The sequence below is a fragment of the Arvicanthis niloticus genome, chromosome 1 (genome assembly GCF_011762505.2).
Source record: "Arvicanthis niloticus isolate mArvNil1 chromosome 1, mArvNil1.pat.X, whole genome shotgun sequence".
NCBI classification, from domain to species: domain Eukaryota; kingdom Metazoa; phylum Chordata; class Mammalia; order Rodentia; family Muridae; genus Arvicanthis; species Arvicanthis niloticus.
The window spans coordinates 143,074,200-143,098,951 of record NC_047658.1 but is presented as its reverse complement, the minus strand read 5'-3'; the positions used below and the strand labels follow the sequence as shown (position 1 = coordinate 143,098,951).

Below are 24,752 nucleotides of genomic sequence, written 5' to 3'. Positions count from 1 at the left end.
TTACCGAGACTAGGATTAGAAACACTTGAGAAGCACACTGTGTCCCTTGCTGGATGGTTGACAGGCTTCTCTTACTCAGTATGTCCAAATTGACCTCACTCCTCTCCTTAACATACCACCTCCTCCCTCTTCCTCCTCCTTCCTCCTTCCCTCTCCCCTCTCGATAGTTTTTCTGTGTAGCCCTGGGTGTCCTGGAACTTGCTTTGTAGACCAGGCTACCCTTGAACTCAGTGATCCACTGGGATTAAGGGTGTGCACCACCTGTTCCTTCATCTTGGTTGATACCAGCTCCATCCTCTAGGAGTTCAGGTCTGAACCTGTACTCTCATCTTCAGCTTCTCTCCCAGACACACACATTCCACATTCAAGTCACAAAGAACAGACCATCTCTGGACACTGGAGCATCTCTATTACTACTGGTTCGAGTCGCTGTCGCCTTGCAAGGAGAATCCTGCAATCATTTCTAATTGTTCTTCCTGCTTCTCCCCTGGAGTCTATTTACAGAACAGCCAGTGAGATTGTTTTTTGTTTGTTTGTTTGTTTGTTTGTTTGTGTGTTGATGCACAGTGGGTCTTTTCCTTACATTCTCAAGTGGGACCATTTTTAATCCCAGTGGGTGAGTCTTCCTCCAGCTGCTCTGGTTTTTGGCTGGACACAGTCTCTGCTGGGTCCCTGGTGGCAGAGAGTGGGAAGCTGATCCATTTCCTCAAGACTGTTGTTCCCTGTCCTTCTTATGCTTCTCCATGGACCCCTTCACTCTGATTTGGAATCGAACCACTCTAACCTCTAGACACTTTCCACACACTAACCAGTGTGATTTTTTTCTACTTTAAGATAATTTTGATTGCACCTAGCTCTCTGCTCCTCATTTACCTTGGATCCCTCCTTTTCCAGTTCTCGTATTTCCATAGCCTTTATCGCCTTTTGAAAAACATAATAATACTTACTCTGCTTACTGAGACTTGTTTTCTGCCGGCCGAGAAAGTTCCATACAATTAAGAGTGTCTGTTGTTCATGACAGTATGCCAAAGACTACCCATCACACAACTCGATACTTAGTTCTTCAAGGGGTGTCCCTATCCTAGACTAGTTCTGATCCCGTGTCTATAGGGCTTTACTGTTGTCAGTGCTTCTCTTGGTTTTAACAGTTTGGAAACACCAAGCAGAACAGATTCGACACTGGTGGTGAGGAAGGTGAGTGAAGGGCAAACACTTTTCCTCTACGTATATCCTGTAACTATTGGCAATCTACTAGGCTTGACCCTCATGGAGAAAAGTGTACAGAAATGCCTGCTGGGAGAAATATAGCTAATCATAATTTCTCTGAAAATAATGGTTTCTTTCAGGGGATGGAGGAGATGGGGTGGAGGAAGGGAGGGGAAACTGTGATTGGTTGCAACATACGAGAGAATAAGTTAACAAAAAGAGAGAGAATGTTTTCTTTTCAGACCATTATCCAGATACAAAAGCAAAACAAATTGAGTTCTCAAGTTAATCGTGTCTCAACGTCTCTAGAAAACAAATGGTAATTTATTATAAATTAGTAATAAATGCATTTAAAACCCCTGAACCTTACTCATTTAAAGGGCCATGAGAAAGGAGGGAAATCTGCTTAAGCTTCAAGCACAGATCCCCCTCCCTCGCCTCTCACCCCCTCAGCGAGCTGATGAGACTAGAGAGAATGGGGAGGGAGAGAGCGTTGGGGGAAAAGAGACATGAGATGAACACAGGTGGATTTTAGAACCAAAGGCGTTTTAGAAATAAAACCCAAACTTTATAGAACAAAGAACTGAAGCTCAGAGAGGGTGAATAGCCACCTCACCTCACACAGCTGGCTGGAATGTGACATGTCAGATTCATGCTGTTACTGAATAAAACAGTGAGAAAAATTAATCTCTATCCCTTTGTTGTTTTGTTGTTACTGATAGTTTTGGTTGGTTAGTTTTGTCTCAGGGTCTTATGCAGCCCAGGCTTGGTCTGGAATTCTTGACCCTTCCGTCTCTACCTCCCAAGTGATAGGATTACAGGTGGGCACCACCACACCTGGCTTCCTGCTATCTCCCCTTTGGCAATGTTCATTTAAAGATCTGATTCTCTACTTTAGAGGGCTACATCTATCTGAACCAGACGTTAGTAAACAGTGAGACACTGTCTGAGAATCTCATACTTGTCCCGACTCTCGGTCAGGATGTTTCACTTCAGTGCTCTTGACAGGGGACAGTCTCCAAGGAGCACGGCCATAAGTCTTGCAACATCACATTGGCGCTTGGAGGGTTGCTTAGGACCCAAGGGCACAAACTGATGTGACCACCCATCAGGAAGCCAAGAGGGCCAGTTCGGTATTGTCTAAATAGATTATCTAGACGCTAACGGGGGGGGGGGAAAGATGACCAATGCAAAGATCTTGACAGAACTTGAATTTATAGACACAAGCTTGCTGGCCATAGAAAGACAAAGATGAAGGAAATCACATTTTAAGAGAATAAACCTTTAATGAGATTCTCAACTAAACACAAAAGGCAACGGGAATTGCTGTGAAATAATTTCTAAATTTATCAAGCCATCATCCACTGCTTTCTGGATTCCTACGGTAGGAAAGAGAAACGGCATACTAATGCTGATCTCTGCTTAATCCAAGAGGCCAGAGACTGCTTGTTTGGTATTTCTCCACAGCCTTTCATTCACTACTGAGCCGCTGGTATTTTCTTTTAAAAAGAAAATCAAGAAATTGGTTTAATAAGGGAATATACATGAGTGACTTATTCAATGGGAAAGCATCACTGTTAGAAGAAAAAAAAATATGTATTTTTGAATCCACCAATCATCTAGCCTCACCATGGTTACAGGCTGTGTTTCATAACTGTCCAGAATCACACTTGAGTCAAAATGACCTTGGTAGTAATTTGAACCGAATCTCCTATTTTATACTCAGAGAGCCTGAAGCATAAAGAGGAAGGGCACGCTAAGTCTCCTCACTCCCAAGACCAATGTGGACTCAGTACACTTTATGACTACAATGTCTGCACCCCTAAAACCCATACACTGGAATCGTAACCTCCAAGGTGACCCTGCAGATGAGGCCTTCTGAAGGCAGTTACATCATGAAATCAGGACCATGAGATTGGTTATGGCTGAAATTCACACCTTTACCAAAGAGAGCCCAGAAACTAGTCCATCCTCCCAGGAGACACACAGCAGAGAAACCAGGATCTCTGCCCCAACCAGGTATCAATCTGCTCTTGTCTTGATTTAAGCTTCCTCACCACGAGAATAAACTTTTGTTGTTTGTTAATCTACCTAGCTTATGACATTTTGTTACAGAAGCCTGATTGAGCTAAGAAATCATGGCAGAGGCAAAAAGGTACATAATAATTACAATTTTATCTGTAAACTATAAAAAATTGTTTAGGTAGTTAAAATTTTCATGTGTTTCCACACGATTAGGAAAAATCCCCTCTCAAACTAATTTTTTTATAGTTAAAATTTCAGTGTTACCTGAATATAGGTGGGTTCCATACTGCCTCATGTGACTCTAGGGCTTTAGACTATTTGTTTTTAACCAAACAGACTTTATGAAACACAGCAGATAAACCATGTGGACTATGCAGACCTCTATGAAGATTTTTGAATTTCTTTTTTTCCCCTAAGACAGGGTTTCTCTGTGTAGTCCTGGCTGTCCTGAAATTCACTTTGTAGAAGTGGGTGGTCTCAAACTCAGAGAGGCGTCCATCTCTGCCTCCTGAGTGTTTAAAGAGGTGTGTGTGTGTGTGTGTGTGTGTGTGTGTATCTGTAAATATTTCGGAAGAAATTTTTATTGACTTGTACTTGGTAGGAAAAGACAGAATAAAAATTAAATCAATGTAACTTTAGCTATATATTTCTAAGTGGAATTGATCTTAAACCCCAAGCAGACATGTGCAGATTCTCAACACTCTATCGAGAAATCTTACTCATTTACCCGACATTTACTACACACGCTACATAGCTGTGTGTTGGGCTACAGGTTACAAACTTAACCACTGCAGACTGCACGATATGGGAGAGACAGGTGTTGTAACAGGCCACAGTTGTGGCACAGTAAATGCACTGATAGTGGGAAAAGAATGAAGGGAGGTGGCCAAGTATCGGGTGGATAAGGGGAAATGTCAATCGAAGTCTTAAATGAAAAAGTAATTTTGGCAAGCAAAGATAATAGGTTTCACAGGGAGGTTCCTGTATGCACAAAGTCACCAGAAATGGAATGGCTTAGTCAGGTGTCACAGAATGCAAGGAATGTGCTGTTCCCTCGCCCTGCACTCCTACCCCAGAGGCCATGTGCTCAAGGGTCTCACTTTACACAGTCCCCCAGGTCATCAGGCCTTTAATAGACAGACAGACGAGGGAGGGGTGAAAATGTGTGTGCATGCACACATAAGCTTGTGTACTCGTGTGCTGAGGTCAGAAGGAAGTCGGTTCTATCCTTCCATCATGTGGGTTCTGAGACTCAAACTCAGGCCATCATGCTTAGACGAAGCACCTTGACTTGCCGAGCCACACTGCTGGCCTCAATAAATTCCAATTTATTAACAGCACAACCATATTCAATTTTAACTCATGAACCTTGAGGTGCTGAGAGATCCAACAAGTTGTCATTAATATAATGTTAATGGTTTCCTCTTTTCCTAAGACTGTTTTTGCAACGATAACAGAATAGCTAACTTTTGAACCTAGGCCTATGGTTTTGAGCAAGCTGAATCAGCCTTCCGTCAGGAGCACTGGAAGTTCCTGAGACTGACAACTGTCCTCCTATCGGGATGTTAACTCACTCAGTTTGGGGAAGAGGGACAAGTAAATGTACAGAAAGTATTCTAAAACTTCCTAAGTATTTGGCAAAGAAAGCATATGAATGTTAGAACTGTAGCACTATACAAATTTCAGCACTGCATACACTTCCATGTGAGCAGACAGAGAGAGAGAACAATGGAAACATAGGCATTTCTAAAGAAACCTCAAAGCATCCAAGTTGTGTTCACAATTCATGGTCTGCCTGATCTCATGGTGCAAGAACACAGAGAACCAAGGGTCTCCTGAGCTGAGAGATGCCTAATTAATATTCACTCCTCACTTCACATCTCCTTCCTATCATGAGGCATCCTCTGGGAAAAAAAAAAAAAAAAAAAAAAAAAAAAAAAAGGACCATTTTTCTTCTTGGGTTTGTTCCCATGGTAGCCACACTCATCTCATCTCCAGTGTCCTACTAGGAAGAATCTCTTCTTCACAGACGACATCCATGACATCCATGAAGTGACTATGTTTACTTCTTAGAAGGTTATCTAAGGTACCTCCTGGATTGCTACAGAATCCACACAGGAAGATTTTTAGCCATGACTCAGAGTAAAAGCGTGCCCATCTCGTGGCAGTGGTTTGTAACCCTCGTTGCATAAATCAGAGGCATCTATAGGTGACTCATATCTATCACACACTTCAGGCCTTGGCCCTTCCCAATTCAATCACAGTCACTATAGATAGGCCCAGGCACCAGCATTTTCAAAAGCCCTCAAGAGGATCCTGAAGTGAATGCAAGGCTAAGAATCAGACACTAATCAATATAGTCAATCCCCCCTCTCCAAGATATTCTGCCATTGTAATGACTGTGGAACACAATGAACTGTGAAAAGCACTGGCCCAGACATCTCTTGTATCAAGTGGGCAAACTGAACTGTGTATGTCAGGGTCATTAAAGCAGTGTTTCTCAACCTGTGGGTTGCAACCTCTTGGTGGCCAGAATCCAATGACCCTTTCACAGGGGTAGCCTAAGACCATTGAAAAACACACAGATATTTACATTATGATTCAAAACAGTAGCAAGATTAGTTATGAAGTAGCAGTGAAATAACTTTATGGTTGTGGTTCACCATAATATGTATTATTAAATGTTAGGAAGGTTAAGAACCACCGCTTCAAGATGACACCAGCCGACTCATATTAAATATGTATAAACATAAAATAATATCCCAGCGACCAGCCTGAACTTTCCCTGACCATGGACAGAGTATTAGAAGCAAGCCCCAATAGATCCCTTACACATCTGTCTCAGGAGGTGACTCTTTGTCTTACTGAATGGATCCATGGAGAAAACTTTTGTCTATAACTTGCCACTAAAGGTTTTTTTCATGTTCAGAATATTTACCTATTCCACAAAAATTTCTTCTTTTTCACAATTTCTTTAGCCAAGAGTCTAACGCGCCAAGGCCTCTAACATTAGGAAAGCATAGTTCTTATGTCCTTTCTTGAATATTTATCATCTTTCTTAGGGTTCCTTTGGCGGTTTCTGGTGACACCAGCTATAGTTCAAATTGCTGTTCTTGGTGAATTCCTAGTAGACCTTAGCTGAGAGACCCAGACACACAAGGGAGACAAAGCTGGAAGGAAACCTGAAGGTGCAGCCCACGAACTCCCAAGCGGCTGCACCAAAGGTTAAGACATGAGGAAATTACAGTAAGATCAGACCTATTTAAATTTGAGTCCTAAAATCTCTCCACAGAAACTCTGAGAGAAGGCCGTCAAATTAAGAAGCTTTTGCACAAATGACCATTGGCTCTCTGCATATTCAAAGTGGGAAGAGGCAGGGCCAGGTACAGATGTTGTGGAAAGCAAAAATATTTAAAGACTAGTTGCTTCCAGCAAATGAGGAATGGGAAGCTTTTTAAAATAACTGGTTCCTTGGTATCAGCTCAAAGCCAAACACATCAGAGTTTGAAGCTGGGGACATTGTTTGAGATTTGAAAACCTCACCCAAAAGGTTCTTAGCAGGAATGAGCCACACTGGAATCAGAGCTGCGCAGAGAATTCTAACTTCAACGCAAACGTGAGTCTTGTCTTTTAATCTACACAATTCTAGAGCTTTGGATCCAGGTGAATCTCCAATCCCCTTCTGAACACTGCATTACCTTTTTCTAACTGATTTTAGTTTTCCACTACACTAGCCCATGGAAATTATTTAGAAATTTAAAGTGTGCTACCACTTGCTCCCAAAGGCAAACCAGATATAAACATTTTACCTGCTTCTTCTAATATTTCATTTTACATTATAAAACAATATGTGTTGTTTAAAATTTATTGATATATTAATTCTAGACCTTTATTAATATATTTCCAGGTACCCCATTACATACTAGCTTGCCCCCCACCCCCCGTTCATCTATAATAGTCAATCTTTTCTGCAGTCAAGTATGTCCAGGGATGGTGTTTGGTCAGTGTATCTTAATATAGCTGCGCCCATTGTTATTACCGTACTACCATAACAGCTGATGGTAGCTGGTGTTTTGACCTCCAATCCAGTATTCCCAGCGATTCAGCAAATAAAGAGTTAACATCCGCTCCAGCAGCGACAGATTATTCAAAACTTGCCTTTACTCCACAGAAGTTCCCTGTTCTGACTTGTCAGTGGCCTGGCTACCAGTTGGTTGTTAAATATTCTGAATATCGCCTGTAGGTATGAGCACGTGATTCATTACTTGCTATCCGAATGTAAGGGAAAGTGACGCACTTCCAAACATGTCCTTGTTCTTACAATCAAGAGCATAACACGGACTGACCAGGTTCTAACTCTAGAGCTGAGGGCAAGCCTTCATGGATAGTGAGGAGAGGGAGTGGTGACATCATTCACTTCAAATGCTCACCCTGAACTGGATCGTGGAATAAAAAGTGACTAAGTTCTCCTTTAAGTTACAATTTGGAAAGTTTCTATTATATTACAGCTGTATAGATTTTACTTTTTCCTTTTAGTTTAAGACAAGGTCTTACTACATAGCCTTGGATGTCCTGGAACTCCCTGTGTGGACCAGGCTTGCTCTGCACTCAGAGATCCAAGTTCCTCCTCACTCTGCCTCCAAGTGCTGGGATTAACACAGTGTACCACTTTGCCCAGCTATTGGGACTTTCTGGTAGGGCATTCCACCAACCCCATTTGACAGTTTTTCTTAACTGATAACGCCCTGGAAAGCCCCTCTGAAGAGCATTTTACACTAGGTCTGAAGGGTAAGATTGCACAACAGTTTTGCTTTTATTTAGAAATTCATGTAAGCTTCTTTCCTGAAGCCACCCCGCTGTTTCTCTGACTGGACTGGCTCCTAGGCTGCTAGACTGCTTTTTAAACTGTTCTTTCTCAAGTTTCCTTTGGTCTTTTACTTCTGTTTAGTTACATGCTTCTGGAATCCCGTATATTGTTTTTCCTTGACTTATTCACACATTTTAATATAAAAATACCACCCAGTAATATATATCAATTAAATGGTCTAAATTCTTTCGTCTACTTCATACATATTTTGCATGGATTTTTTTTTATTTTTAGATTGAAAATAATATCTATCTGAATTTTTAAGGAAGTAATCCAGAGTTCTTTTTTGTCTTATTTGTTTGTTTATTTATCTTGAGACAGTGTTTCTCTATTGTATAGCTCTGGTGGTCCTAGAACTTACTACTTACACAAGACTCATAGATTTCTGCCTGCCTCTGCCTCCTGACTGCTAACGCTAAAGGTATGTAGGAATCCAGTGTTGATGTTAAATCGAATGCCATCCCATTTCCAGTTCTTTTGCACAGGAGCTGTTTCCAGTATATGATTTATATATTCATGTTCTTAGTATAGTGAAATTTTAGTGTGATGATTTATGTATTAGGTAGTGTGTGTGTGTGTGGTATTATTTGACTCCTCCAGATAATCCTAAAATGAATTTCTTCCAGTTCTAGAAAGTTTTCTTATATTATATCTTTGGTAGTTTCTTCCTCTTTACTTTTCTCTATAGTCTTTCTAGAATTCTTATTAGTATATTATGTATATTGAATAATACTTTAATTCTAATTTTTCTGCCCTATTTTTGTTTTTGTTTTAGGTATGCCGTTGGTCATGACAGATCTGTTCCCTGCCTGCCATGTTGTCCTGCCTTGAACCAGGCCCAGAGGCAGCATGGCTGACTAAACGCATGGAAACCTCCGACAGGATGAGCCGAATGAAGCTTCTCTTTCTCTAGGTTTATCTCAGGTATGTTATCACAGGGGCACAAAACTAGCAGAGCATCTCAGGAAGGGCTGGCAGGACAATTCTCACATGATGTCTCACTAACCCGACTTCATAGACACAGGAATTGCCCCCAAAATGGATCTTTCTTTGTTTTTCAACTCTTCTAGTTGTCCTGACTTGTAGGCTATCCAACTAGCTAATAGACTGTTATCTTACTATTTTTTAAGATGTAGAAAAGGTCTCTCTCTCTCTCTCTCTCTCTCTCTCTCTCTCTCTCTCTCTCACACACACACACACACACACACACACACACACACACACACACACACACAGAGTATTCAAGTGAATCTTAAGTCAGGCGCGGTGGCTCACACCGGTAATTCCAGCTCTCAGGGGACTGGAGGAAGAGGAAGGTAAATATAAGAAGGCCTGTGGGGCTTCAGCTTCAGCAGGTAGTTGCCTGAAGCAAGTTAAGAATTCTTTTCTAGATAGCAAAAAGACTTTTAGTCTGTTAATCCATCTATTTACTCTTATAATATGACTTGAGAGAGACACAAAATCATTTGTCCTCTATTTTTCTTGTGTTGGAGATAGATTTTTCCATATAATATTTTCTGATGACAGTTCTCCTCCCACAACTGCCCCCAGATCCTCCCACATCCCCTTCAATCTGAATCCACAACCATTCTGTCTGTCCTTAGAAAACTTAAGTTACCTCAAAAATAATAATAAAATAAAAGATAGCAAAACCAAACAAACTGAAATAGAGCAAAACAAGAGCCAACCAGAAAGCACAAGAACCATGTACAGACACAGAGACACACACACGTATACAAGCAGGAATCCCATAAAAACACTAAACTGGAAGCCATAATATATATGCAAAGAATCTGCAAGATCTTTTTTAAATACCCTAGCTGAGGGAATGGCAGGATAGGCCTTTAGTCCCAGTTCACGGAGGCAGGCGAATCTCTGATTTTGAGGCCATCCTAGTATACAGAATGAGTTCCAGTACAGCCAGAACTACGCAGAAAGACCCTGTCTTGAAAAAAAAAAACAATAGTTTATTATTTAAAAATTAAGAAAGTATGCCCTGACAGAGCATTTGTGGCCCTAGGTTATAATTAAAGATAGTATGTGGCTTTTTGTGCAATAAAGCTTCTGTGTTGGGCCCTTCTCTCCCTACACAGCCTGACCTGAAAGGCACTTGCCTTGATAGTGTTGAGTATTTTCCAAATAGCTGTCAATTCTGAAATCTCTGCTTGACTGCTTCTAGAGAGAGGAAAAGATGGAGGATGAGAACTTTCAAACAGAATCAAGCATGAGGGCCTTTCTCACATCCAAAGGATTACAACACTTCCAGGCTCACCTAGCAAACACAAACTGAAGACACTTAGCCTGAAGATTTCAATATTTAAGGATACAATCCAAGCACTTGTCCTAAACACTAAGTTCACAGCTACCTGGACAAACCAAGCCCAAGAATGACTAGAGAGCAAAACACTAGTATTACACCTTTGATTGGAGTCTACTCAAAATCGGTCTATTCTGACCTGTAGAAAACGTGATACCTTCCTTCTGCCTTCTGCTCTTCCTTGTGACTTCCTTAAAGAACAACAAACCAAGCACATAACCGGAGAGAAGGTCCCCCATGTGGGAGAAATTAAATGAGTCCAGTTCTTAAGCTGGGTGGTAATTACATGGTTGCTCACTTTTCACAGTTTGTTAGTGTGTACATTTACACTTCAAACGTTTCTGTACATGTACTGCATTTTATACAATAAAAAAAAAGAAATCTTGAGAAGTCAAAAGAAGAATACATAAGGCAGAAATTTCACTTGTCAGGAAATAGACTGCTTCAGGCTCACAGAGCCAGTCTGGCATGAATAAGGGCGGAAAGCTGCCATGACTAACATAAAAGTCTAAACCAGCGCTCTGCCAAATTTCAACAGTTGTCTGTGTCGTGTCGTTTCGTTCAAAATATCTGCCTGAAAAAAAAAAATGATCTTAGGCTCAGTTGACATGCACTTCCTATGTAACACTGATACCTTGACATCTGCATAACCATATTTTTACAAAGAGTTTTGACATCACATCCATAGACGATACATCAAATGTTAGCATTTGAGAAAACTGGTGAGGAAACTGAAAAGCTTAATAACCAGTTTGTGGAATTAGAAATAGTGGGCTGTCAGTGTACCTTCATGTAAGAGTCTTCCCTTACACTAAAGGCCCTCGGTTTGAGCCCCATGTGGGCAGCGGCAAAGATTACAAATAGTTAAAAGAATCGGGAGAGAGGATGCTAGTTAGGGTGGGCGGTGCCATGAACACATGCACACACGCATGAGCAAGCAAGTGAGGGGCTTCTTAAACATTTTACGGGGATACTTTCTACATTTCTGAAGTTCTGACTTCAAACGCAGGCTTTCAAAGGTGGTCCAGACATTTTTTTGAGTTTCCTGAGATTCCCAGAGAGGAGAGCAAGATGAGATCCACTAAGTATGGCCATGGATGTGATAACCAAGGACCCACAGGCTATCTCATCACTCCATTCTCACCTAGTTGACACAGCAATATTACATCAGGGGTCAAACTCAGATGCAAGTAAGGCATGAACAGTCAATAATCATAAATACAACAATAATGATAAATGAAAATATACCCTTTTTTCCCCTGCAAGGTTTCAAAATAAGAGGCACCCCCCAATATACTCCAGGAGCTTCTATCGTCTACATTACATCCCTCCTCATGGAAGTACAACAATTTATTTGGTGTGTGACTTCCGTGGGTCCCAGTTCTCAGATAGTAGGATTTGGGGGATGGGGGTGGTATTTATTTCTATCTAGGCAGTGAAGACACTTGGGTAAGCATTTTTTTTTTCCTGTGAAGCTTTCTATCCACAATCCAGAGTAGGCAAAGTTGTGCACGCACAGTCACCCTCAGCTTGGCACCGAGCCATCTTTCCCAACTTCTCCTTTATTAGTAAAGACTCATGCTTTGTTTCCTCACCAATTCGCCAATGCTAAGCAGATGCTGGTGCACTCATCCGACTTACAGCCCAGAGCCTCTCTTCCACAGCACTAGCGGAGCTGCATGTTGAGGGAGCTTTCTAAGACTCTGCCAGTGGATCTGTTACGTTGCCAGCAATTCTGAGATTCAGAAGCCCCAGGTTTGTATCAGTTCCAGTCTGGCCCTGCATGCCTGGGATCCTGAGTAACACTCACGTTTGTACAAGTGTTTAGAAGACCTTAGAACTTGCCATAATAACGTCCTTATCGCTTCCTTACCTATCTTTCTCGTCCTGTGGGCTAAATGCTAAGAGCAGTTTTTCTGCGTATATTCCACTCCTGCTGGGATATTTACATTGATAGATATTGAGTTGATACTCTGACCTCACAGTTCTCGAAGATTACCGGCTTTCTACTTCCAGCAGCCTAGATACCTTCCCAATCCTGTAGCTCGGCTTCACTTCTGAGTGTTTAATCATAACTTAACAGCTGATCACATCATCATTATAAAAACCTGAAAGTTCCTTGTGCCTTTCATGATCTGCCCCTCCAGATTCTCCCTTTCTCCTACCTCTTCACTGCTGCTGAAGCAGCTGTTCAGTTACCTGCTCTCTCTCTCAGCCATCTTCACGACACTGGTCTTTTTACTGGACTGAGTTGCCCATATGGAGTTGGTAGTTTTAGAGAGACACAAGCCATCTCTACTTCTAGTGTTCTGGGCACTCCTGGGGAAAGCCATCAATCCAGGAGTGATGTGTCCTCCAGGAGCACAAAGAGAGAGACTTCCCTAGCTCTCGTTGCCTTTGGATCTCCAGTGGATGCAGGCCACCAACTTTCCAAACATCGTCTACACCACCTCAGTGTCGCACCCTTCTCTTCACTTTTCAACTGATCGACCAAAGACGGCCAAGCCATTTCACTTCATCTACAAAACACCCTAAAATTCAGAATTCATCTTTGCCTTTCTCTAATCTCTTAGTTTATATAGTCTACAGTTTTATACAATATAATGGTGTGTATCTATCATGATAGTAAGATGATAGCATGTTCCCAATGCCTTCAGACCCTCTATGTTGTTCCAGACCATCCCTCCACGCACATTTTTTTTGCACATACCTGGTATGTGCAGGTAACCAGGTACCATTTTGGCTCTACGGTGGTTCCTTTGGCAGAATGACATTTAATCAAAGCCATGTAGTTCAGCTTCCCTCACCTAATAATATGTGGGTACCGAAGTCTTACCCGAGCTTTTTGTGGGAGGGCCTTGAGGACACCTTCAGGTGTCACTCCTCAGCCATTGTCCATCCTGGGATTTTCGTTCATTTGTTTTACTTTTTTTTTTTTTTAAATAGACAAGGTCTCTCAATGGCCCAGGGCTCACCAAACATGTTAGTCTGGAGCGCTTAGAGAGCCCCTGTTTCTGCTATGTCGGAGCTGGGACGATAAGCAAATGTGGCTCACCTGGGTTTTTGTTTGTTTTTCTTTTTTTAAATGTGGGTTCTGAGGTTTGGATTCAGATTTCCCTGCTTGTAAGGCTCTTTAATACCTCAATTGTCTCCCTAGTCCTATCCACGTCTTTTCATCGCAAAATAACATTCCATTGCCTAAGAATCTTCTTCATTTATTCCGAAGAATAAAGGGTATCTTTATTGCTTCCAAGTTTGGTAATTATAAACAAAGTGGTCATAAGAACCCCCATGGAGGGATTTTTTTGGATGTAAATTACCAGCTACCTCAAGGGGAACTCCAAGGAATGCAACTGCTACACTGCCTGGTAAAGGTGTTTGGTTTTACATTTTCCAAGATGGCTGCTCCTTCTGGCAAATGAATGAGGGTTCCTGTTGACGTACATCCTGGCCAGCACTTGGTGTTTTCTGTGTAACGGATTCTGGCCATTCAAAGCAGTGCTAAGTGATATCTGTTATTCTGATCTGCATTCTTCTGATGTCTCTAACGTGCATCATCCATTCATAGAATTATCTTGCTATTTTCCTAGTTTCTTAGGTGACTGTAAGGGATTTAGCCCATTTTTAACATAAGAGTTTTTATTGAGTTGTAGGAGCTCTTTGCATATTTGAAACACACCTTTTGAAAATATTTTCTCCTGGCTCGTGTCTCATCTTTTTTTTTTCTCTTGATACTGTCATTTTGCAAGGAGCGTTTTAAAAAGTAAAATTTGATAGGCATGACTTCTGATAGCTTTCTTCTGTGAACTATGCCTGCTGTCCTGTTTGTAAAATATGTCCAAACCTAAAGTTATCTGCATTCTCCCGCACTATTTTCTAACAGTTTTATAGATTAAATACATGCTTAGGGACCATTCTATCTTGTTAAATTTTCACATGGAGCCCAGTTGTCCTGACATCACTTGCCGAAAAGGTAAAAACCCCATCACGTTTCCCTTACTCTTTGTCAAAGATGTGTTGATCAAATCTGTGGGACCTCAGAAGCCCCTAATGTCAGTTCTGCTCCACTAACCTGCTTGCTTGTCTAATCTCTTGCCAGGGCCACACTTGATCATTACTTCTCTCTAGAAGACTTAATGCAACTCCATTCTTTAATATCGTGCTTGCTTTCCTATATAAACTGCAAATTTGAATTATCAGTATCTATAAAATAACTAATGGAATTTCGATCTGAGACACCATTGAATTCATCAATCAAATTCAGAAGTCCTGACAATACTGACTCTCTCTCCTCACGAACACAGAATTTCTACCTAACTTTTCCTCGATTTCTTCCAATTTTATACTGTCATCACGGAGACCTTACACATACTTCATTAGACTCAGAACTCAATGGTCCTTTTGATGTGCTAATGGAAATAGAAACACATTTGTGTTGGTTAGTGTTTTATCAACAAGTTAGGGTCATCTGGCAAAGAGGAACTTCAGGTGAGAAAACTCTTCCAACAGAATGGCCCGTCAGCCATTCTGACAGGAATGTCTGACACATTCACAGAATGTCACAGAAAATGTCTGTGGGACATTTTCGTGATTGATGATTGGCTTTGGGGAGCCTAACCCACTGTAGGAGGTGCCATCCTTGGGCAGGCAGTCCTGGGCTACATAAGAATGGTAGCTGAGCAGACTGCAGAGAGCAAGCCAGCAATCAGCATTCCTCTATGGCCTCTGCTTCAGTTCCTGCCTCCAGATTCCTGCTCAAGTTCCTGCCCAGTGTTCTTTCAGTGATGGAGCGTGATCTAGAAGTGCAGGATGAAATGAACCCTTTTGTCTCAAGTAGCTTTCAGTCATGGTGTCTAACCACAGCAACAGAAACCTAGCTAAGGACAGTATTCTTCAGTGCAAACCACCCTCCTGAAAATCAGTGTTTGTATGTTAACCTTTCGTGGATTCTGCTGTCATTGTTTGTCAGTTCCAGGCCATCTTCTTCTGATTCGTTCTAATTTTTCATACAGGTAATTGTTACCTTCGACGGCAGCTTTATTTCCTCCTTCAAAACCAATATATCTTTTGACTTACTTTTGTTCTTGCCTTATTGGCATGATTATCCAGAAGTAACTTCATCATAATCAAGGTGATTATATAATTCACTGCTGAAAGGGAGCACTTCCTTTGGAATGGAAACGGCCATCTCCCATATGTAAATAAATAAAAATTTAACTTAAAAATTTTTTGGCTGGGCAGTGGTGGCGCACACCTTTAATCCCAGCCCTTGAGAGGCAGAGGCAGGCGGATTTCTGAGTTCAAGGCCAGCCTGGTCTACAGAGTGAGTTCCAGGACAGCCAGAACTACACAGAGAAACCCTGTCTCCAAAAAACCAAAAAAAAAAAAAATTTTTTTTTCAAGAAGGGTCCTGGAGATATAGCTCAGCCAGTAAATGTGCCTACGGATGGACAACCTTAAGTTTGATCCCTAGGATCCATATTGTAGAAGAGACTCCTGAGCTCTCCTCTGACCTCAGTCACAAACCATGGCACACAGGTATCACACCCTCAAAACACACACACAAATAAATATAGAATTTAAAATGTATAAAAGAACGGGCTTCATGTGTCCAAATACTATCCCATAAATGAGTCGGCATAACAAGTACATGCCGAGTGTCGATCCTGAGGTAGCTACCTTTGTCTGCTCCTGCCCCTTCAGCATGAGAAATGTCCTGTGCATTAATGACCTTCCTACTCCCTGCTTCACCGGAAGCCGCTGCACCCACAGACAGGCAGACACCATCCTTCTGACGTTTGCTTGTTTGAAACAGTGCTATGGACTGAAGTCAGGGCCTTGGACACTGTAAGCAAACACCTACTGCTACGGCAATCCCAAACCCATGATTCTGTTGCCAGGGACTTTTCATCCACTGTCTCCAACATTCTCAAGCATATACTTCGTCTCATAATGATATCCTCCATCCATCTGACCCATAGTGGTGGACTGCACACGACCTGGAAATGCTCTGCCAGCCGCTCTTCCTGCGTTTTTAATACCTCCCCTTCCTATCAGGTTATTCTCCTGCTTCTGTCTTCCCATCTCCCTCATCTGATTACACAGGAAGTGGCATTGCATGTCCTTCTAAGGCAGCTCACCCCCACCCCCACTCTGACACAGGTTTGCATTGCTGCTCTTCTGCCCCTACTGGAGCTACCATTGTTCCCCATGTAGTCTAGCCTTAAAATGTAAATTTGATGACATCATCCCACACTTCATATGTCTTTGATGCCACGACAAACCCAACAGGCCCCTTAGCTCAGCATAGATGATGCTTTATAATGTGACCCTAATATTTCCATGTATCCCCCTTTCCCATTAAACTCTCTTCTAGCCCTTCAACCTTCAACTCAACATTTCTTCCATTTCTCGATACAGTTGCATATTCTTTTCTTCAAGTTTCAATGCAGTCTGGTCTCCAAATTTCTGCCAGTTCTACTCCTATGGAAATTTTAAAGTCTTGTGGAAAAATCCCTCAATTCTTTTCCTAATTTTCTGGCTAATAGTAGATTTGCTTTTCTTTTTCTAAAATCGCCATGTATTTTCTTTATGATTTTCTATCAGCTCCATGTAACACAGCCTTTGGTTATCTGTCATATACTCTCTAACATGTAAGGCTCTCACAGCCTCTGATTATCCCACACACTTATCATACTGCCTTTCCGAGTAAACTAAGAAAGAACGTTCAAGTTAATCTACATAGTGTATAGAATAAAAATGCAGTTAATTTATCCATGTTTATTAAAACACATTCTTAGGAGGCCTAGACACTCAGCATTTTTTGTTTTTGCATTTCTTAGTTAAGATATAGGAATCACTTTAGTTAAAAATGTAGAACAGTATAAATGTAACCAGTTCCTAAAACCAAAGAGTTGGGCCAGACCTCAGGGGTTATGGGGGTTATTTAATCCCCCTGTGTCAGCCCCATGGATGTGTTTGTGTGCAGTGTGGAACACTTAGTATTTACTCTATTTCTTATTTGTTTGTTTGCTTTTGAGACCAGGTTTCATCTAGTAAAGGCTGGCTTTGAACTCATTAGGTAGCCCAGGATGACCCTGAACTCCCGATCCTCCTGCCTCAACTTCCCAAGTACTGGGATTACAGGTGTGTGCGCAACCACACCCAGCTTTTAGACAGAACTCAAGAGCCTTGTCTACACTAGGTCCTTCTACATTAGGCCGGGATCACACAATCCTTCCGTGTACACAGAATCAATGCTGCTGCCACCGAAGCCACCGCAGCCCCCCTGAACGACAGAGATAGAATTTCTCCCAAAGTCAAGTATCTTATTATAGAGAGGGTTTCCTGCTAGACACAGAACTGAAGTCCAGGCTTTTTTTTTTCCTACTAACTATTGTTACAGACATAAGACCAACTACATGGCCAAACTTCTGTCTTCCGCCGTGTCTCCAGATACCACTATGCCAACTAAGACGGAATGCACATGAAAAGCTCCAGGGCACTTTCATTAAAGCTTAGAGACATTAAAATTATATGATATCTTTATCGCCACAAAACTGCAAAGCCCTGTTCTTATTTGAGAGAAAAACGCCTTTCCTACTTTTTATTTCTTAAATATGTTCTCAACTGAAAGGCCATTTGTCCAACCATATTCAGCAAGTATTTGTCAAATCCCTCAGATGGGAGACATGGGAGCGTACAAATCCAAGCAAGGCATGATTTTTACCCCCTGTAAAGTGTTCACCAGCAAGAGGCAGACAACCTGTTAGTGGGAGGAGCAATTCCTCCCAACCTTTGGTACTTGGACTAAGGCAGGGGCTTCCACAACAATACAAACTCCAGATTCTTGGTTCTAATCCCAGCTCTGAATCTTGAGTGAATCTCTTTACCGCCTTGGTCTTTTCAGAGAGGGTCCTGAAAGAATGCAGCCTGCAGCTTCAAGGTCCCTTGTAGCTAGTTCTAAAATGCTGTGTTCTCTGAATTTGGTCTTGAAGTTACACCTCCAGAAATGACTAGGACACAGTAGGGTGGCCACTCCTATCCAGCAGCGGACCGTAGAACACAGTGCTGCTACGGGACTGAGGCTGAGTAATATGCCCCCAAGATTATTCTTCATAATAATGTACTTTATCGAGGTAGTCTTCTGAGTAGTGAGTACTACACCCAAATCCTCCTCCCATGCTACTGCTGACTTGTGGCTTTAATCCTTGTATTATTCAATCAAGACGTTCAAAGGATAATTTTAAGCAACATCTTTTGGTTACTATTCTGTTACCAAGATTAACATTAGCGTTAGGGCCTCTGACAGAGGAAGAAAGCTTCAGGTTTGTTTAAATTAATACTACACCATATTACTATGGCAGTCTTCACCACCAGTGAGTATGAGTTTGGTTTACAGGTAAGAGGAAAGAGGAATGGAGAAAAACCAGTGATCCAAATGAATGGAAACACATAGGCCAGCGACGACTCCATTTCGCTGATTTCACTTTAGCATTTTTGTCCTCTTTTAAACTAGTACCTATATCCTTAATATTTACTCAGTAATGTACCGTGGCGTCAAAGCTCCACATCCTTCTTCATACTAAGCATCTTACAACAGAACGCTTAAAGGGTTGTCATCGTGTGCCCTTAATAGCACAGAGGAGAAAATCAAACGATCGAGAGAAAATTACACCAGTAAAGAGAAAACCAGAACTGTGCCCTACTGGTAACTTGCTCACCAAAGGCAATGAATTGCAACTGTTGAAGATGGCCCTGCCAAGTCTGAGGGAAAGAATTTATTCATTCAGCATGTCAACAAACATAGAGTGCCCCAAATATATATGAGGCTTCTGTCAATTCTAGTGTATAAATGACTAAACAGGCAAAGTCTCCCACTTTCTCCTCTATAACATTTACATTCTTTAGGGGGAGAGCGGACTTACCTAATGCCTCTACAAAATATTCTTAGCGATTATGAGCTATTAAGAAAATAGGAGTGCTCTAAAGTAGTTGGGGGGGGGGGAAGACAAAGAACTAAGTACCTAAGTACGGTGCTCAAGAGTATTTGTGGGACCCTGACACTGGATGTGAGGCCCAGATGATGAGAAAACTTTGCTCTGTAGTCCTTCAGGTGTGGGATGGGATGGGGACTTCAAGTTATCTTTCAAGAATAACGACAGTAGGAAACATTCTGTATTCATGAATGAAAAAAACAAGGTGGCCTTTTAAAACTTAAAGAAAAAAAAAGCCAATCTTTCTATCATCTGCTTGAGGGACCAGTTGTTTAAGATCTACTTACTTTTAAGGATTCTGCTAATTACTTGGCAACTGCTGAAGTAGACGCAATTACTAGAATTCCAACCAAGCTACAGACCTCCCTCACTTGACACCATTCAAATTCTGAATGGGACTGGACCCGGCCCTGCAGCGAATCAGCGCCTTCTCTGCCTCATTAACCTAGCCAGGTGGAATCAGTTACCCTTCCAGAAAACCCAAAGCAAGGCTGGGGAAGGTGGGTTAGCCCTAAGTTACTGTGGCAGGTTTAAATTAAAAAACAAAAAACAAACAAACAAACAAAAAAACCCTCGCCGCCCTCTCGCATGAACTCCCCCCGCCCCTCCGGGCGTCATCCCTCGCAGAAGGGCGGCCCACTGCGAGTACGCGCGCGCGTGTGGAGCCCGCGTGAATCATCCGAGTGCGGTCCACCGGGGCGATGATTCATTCACCGCTCCGGAGCTCCCGGCCACACGTTCCCGGCGTACTATGACGGCCGCACACACAGCTTCCTTAATATTAAACAAATGTTTCAAAGTACAGACGCCTGCAGCGAGAGACGCAGAGATCCAGGCGAGGTGGCGGGGAGCGAGCGTCCCGGGGCAGGCAGGGGCGCTGAGGGCAGGGTTGGCTCCTACCCGACCCCCCGAGGCGTGTGGTGGCGCACAGGTGGGTCCCCGCCGCCCTCGCCGCCGCGCTCCCGATCGCCCCTCTGCTCTCCGAGGCATCTTATATAATAGCCCCAGCCGATCCAAACGGAAGCGGGGAGCGCGCTGCCGGGGCCGCCAGGCAGAGGTGTTCACTCCCGGAGCTCGAGGGGCTCCCCACGCAGCTTCCAGGAGAAGGGGAAAGGCCCCGAGCGCCCGCCCCGCGCGTTCCCTCGCGAAGGCGCTCGATCGTGGCCGGTCCCCTTCAGGAAGCCGCGAGCGTCACCAACTGCGTCAGCTTCTTCAAACACCGTGCCCTGTCTCCCTCCAGCCCGGGAGCCGCCGCCGCCGCCGGGCCGGGGCCGCGGGCCGCGCTGGCAAGCGCGCCTCGGGGGAGGAGAAAGTTCCCGGGGACCCTCCCGTCGCCCGCCCGGCCCAGCCGCACCGCCAGCACCCGTGCCCCAGCGTGATCAACTTGGGACCCCCGGCTGCGTGCGACCCTTGCTACCCGCCGAGCTCACACGGCGCCCGCGGGGATCTCGCCCGGGGCCCAGCGGAAGATCGGCCACGCTAAAAAAACTTCCCAAAGCCGGGAAGCCTCCCGGGTCCCCGAGCATCGCTCTTACCTAGCTCTCAGGAGGCCACGTTCCGGGCGGGCCGCACGGGGCGCGTGGTGCACGAGCGCGCGCGCGTGGGGCGGTAGGTGAGCAGCCCGCGCGGGCGGGGCGGAGCAGGACCGGGTGGCGAAGCGCGAGCAGCGCGGGCGGGGGGTCCGGGTGGCCCGGCCGCGAGGGGGCGGGAGAAAGGGCGACGGCAGCGGAGCCGGCGGTGACCGTGACGGTGGCGGCGGAGGCGACGGCGATGGGCGCGGGGCGAGCGCGCCAAGGGGGCGGAGGAGTTGCCAGAGGGTTTGTTTACGCATTGCTGCCCGGCTCGGGGCACAGCCCGCACTCCCTGATTGGACACAAACTGGGGCACAGCCTCTCGCCGCCGCCCGCCAGGCCTTCTGGAGCAGCCACCGCCGCCGCTGCGTAGCTCCCGGAGCGCCTGCCGGTCACAGCCCACCGCGGTGCCTGGGCTAGGAGGGGAATGGCAGGGGTGGCCGGCAGGGTGGGCGTGGAGCTAAGCAGGCTCCTGGAGCTTGGAGCAGCCCACCTGTAGTGGAGCGACCTTGGCAAGGAGAAACTTGAAACTTCTCTGACTTTGAGACTACCTATGCTCCAGGGGCTGACTAGATAGCCCACTCCATCCCCTCCACCCCAACCCCCACCAGGAAGCTTGCCTTGAGCAGACAGAAAAAACAGCTCAAATATTAATATGCCTTTGGTTAAGTCGAGGTTTCTTGTCGAAGGTGATCGTGGGCGCTCACAGTACTTCTCTGCCTCCCCGCTTCCCTGCTTTTAATCTCGTGGCTTCCACATGCCATTCGAAAGTTGTCCCTCCCAGAAGTGACCTCTTCGCCCTGATGCTGAGCGTCCTCTGAGACTTCCCATGGTCTCAGCTTCCTTCACAGCTGGACTTCCACATCTTCAGCCTTCTTTCTACTGCCCAACTGTCTGTCCTCCGAACCTGAGGCTAAATACCACGCCTCAGTGCTTTGGCAGATTTGCGTGGACTGGATCCTGTTCTCTGCCAGAGAGCACTGGGTTTCCCTCTACCTGTTCATGAGCTCCCAGTCTCAGCTTCCTCCTACCATAGTAGTGTGTAGTCTTCTGGACTCCCTTACGACTGACATCAGGCTGACTTAGGAAACAGTCTCTATCCCGAACATACCTCCCCACTCATTCAGTAAATTTCTTAAAGAAAGTGGCCAGGTTTCAACAGGGAGCCTGGGAGAAATGAAACTGAAAACAATCCTGTGTTGTCTCAGTGTCTGACCTTCTGCTGGGCCCAGGGAACATTGAATCTCCGAAGAACTGAGAGCACAGACCCCCATCTTGTCAAAAGCGATCGCTTTTGACACCCAAGTGTGACCTCCGTATTCCCTGTCTCTGTTTCAATCCCTACATCTATGTGCCTCAGTACTCAAAATGGGCAATCAGCCCTAGAGGGAATGTGACTGACTTCTGCTAAGTGAATGAAGAAAGTCATAAAGCAACAGGCACAAACTCAGTCATTTTACAGATGATTAGGGTACTAAGAGCCGTCAGTCCTGATAGCATAGGTGGATTCATCTGTGCTGATCAAATACTACTTCTGATCTGTCATGAGATGGACCCTGGTCCTTCATGACTGCTGGGATGGCTGGATTTCTTTCATATAGTCCCATTGGGAAAACATCTGAACTCTGTAGGAGCATCAAATGAACTGTTTCTGTCTCAGATAATTCAAAATAAGCTACAAACACATGGAAGGAACTGCAGTTGCAACCAGGGGAGGGTAAGGCTATCCTAAGATTAGCTGCCAATAGAAGCAACTCTTTCCCAAGACTCCAGCTTGGGGTGGGAGCAGGGGAGCTGTGGGGAGGAGATACCCAGAGCCGTGGGGCAGATATCACAGAGTGGAGCTTCTGGAGATCCCTTCAAAGCAAATGGGTCCTTCTTCCTACCCTTCCTTCTCAACCGCCTAGTCAGCAGCACATGGAAACAGCAGGAGAAGCCAGCGCACATGTACTGACTAACACATGACTGGTGTTAGGGAAAGGAGAATGCAGCCCAGAGCATAGTGACAGGTGACCCAGGCTTGGGTGTAGCACCTGATTGCCTCTGAGACTCGTCCTCCAGGTCAGTTTCTTCAGTGTAGACAAACACCCTGCCCAGTTCCCCCTCCCCTGCTCTGGCACCTTGTCTTCCCCACGTCTCTGCTTTTTCTCCTTCTCTTTTCCTCTATGACTTCCTCCTTAAGCTGCCCTTTCTCACCTTTCTGTTTGTGCTTTCTTCTTCTCTCCTCCCGATTCTCCCTCTCTGGGTTCTGGTCACACCGCCCCTGTGTCAGCTGCAGGCACTTGTGTGAAGAGCCCCCCCCTTCCCATCCAGGCCTTCAGGTTTAGACATCACCATGCTGTCACCATGCTGTGGCCCATCCGCACACAGTGCTAGACAGCTGTGTGTGTTACCTCCTTCAGTCTTCTCCATACACTCCCTGGTTGAGGACCACTGGATATAATTTAGTGGCTTGCCTATTGTCTGTCCCAAAGGAGACTCTGCTTCTGCAGGTCACTGATGACACTGCTGACATCCACCAAGTCTTCGAGTTAGGGCTCCCTCCTCATTTTCTCATCCTATACTTTCTCATTATCAGAAATGCCTCCCCAGACCTCAAATTCCAACAGTCCAGTTCATCATTTTATATCTCCAACCGGCGGAGGGAGCATCTCATCAGTTTTGTGAAGGGTGAGCAAGATTGAAAAGCCAGAAATTGATCATGGAGAGCATTTTTGGTGGAACAGTAAATAATATGATCCAACTCGGCTGAAATACGAGGGGAAGAGAACAAATTAGAGAATGTTTCATCACGTTTCTCTGAAACACTGTGTTCAGAAACCTGTATTAAATCCTAAATATGTATAGAGTCCGTATTATTTGAACCATCTTGTTTTATGGCCACAAAGAAGTGCTAACACTGTCTAGCCCAAAATGTTTTAAAGTAAGAGATCCATGGCTGCAAGGTTTGGGTACTTGGACACCGAGGTGATTGAGCATGGCCATTAGAGTCTACCCATATTCAGATCCCTTCTTTGACAAATGTTGGGTTGTTATAACCTTGAACTAACATATCCTTTCTTCTTCAACATATCAGCAAAAATAATATCATCTACTCCAGTGGCTTTTGTGAAAGTTAGTATAAATAAAATACTCTCTAGTCAGTTTTGACAACATAGACAACCATAGAGCAAGGAGCTTAAACAACAAATATTTCTTCCTCCCCGTTTTAGAGGCAGAAGTCTGCACCAGGTGCTTATGTGTTCAGAGTTCTATGAGAATACTCTTCTTTTCAGCTGTGCAAACTGCCAAGTCCTTGCCTCCTGGCAGTGGAAAGAGGTAGGACTCAACAAATATGGGTACATATGATCATGCTTCCTTCCCATGCCATCAACCTAGAAGATCCCAGAGCCGGAATAATGAGTCTCTCAAGCTTTTAAAACCCTCATTGAGAATGCCTGATATGTGCAGTTCTAGTGTAGTATATACATTTGATGCCACCTGTGGGAACATGGCACTCCAGTAATTTACTGTGTAAAGACAGTCTCAGTCAGGCTTGGTGGCACACACTTTTAGTTCCAGTGCTTGGAAGGCAGAAAGAGGCAGGTGGATCGCTGTCAGTTCAAGAAAAATCTGGTCTACATATGAGTTACAGTACAGCTAGAGCTATGTAGTGAGACCTTGTGTCGATGCACCCCTACCTCCCCCAAAAAGGAAAAGACTAAGAAAAATCTTAGTTGTCTTTCTAGTTTCAATTTCTGTCTGTTTCCTGGCTACACTGGCATACTATG

At 44.2% G+C, this 24,752-nt stretch overlaps 1 protein-coding gene across 1 annotated transcript in view; it reads right to left on the bottom strand.

Moving 5' to 3' along the window:
* Pcgf5 (polycomb group ring finger 5) overlaps window positions 1-21,082 on the bottom strand; it is a 95,775-nt gene extending 74,693 nt beyond the window's left edge. The window contains exon 1 of the mRNA XM_034510997.2: window positions 20,947-21,082. The gene's annotated coding sequence lies outside the window, so the exon portion shown is untranslated. The remainder of the gene's footprint in view (window positions 1-20,946) is intronic.
* Window positions 21,083-24,752: the final 3,670 nt, after the last annotated feature.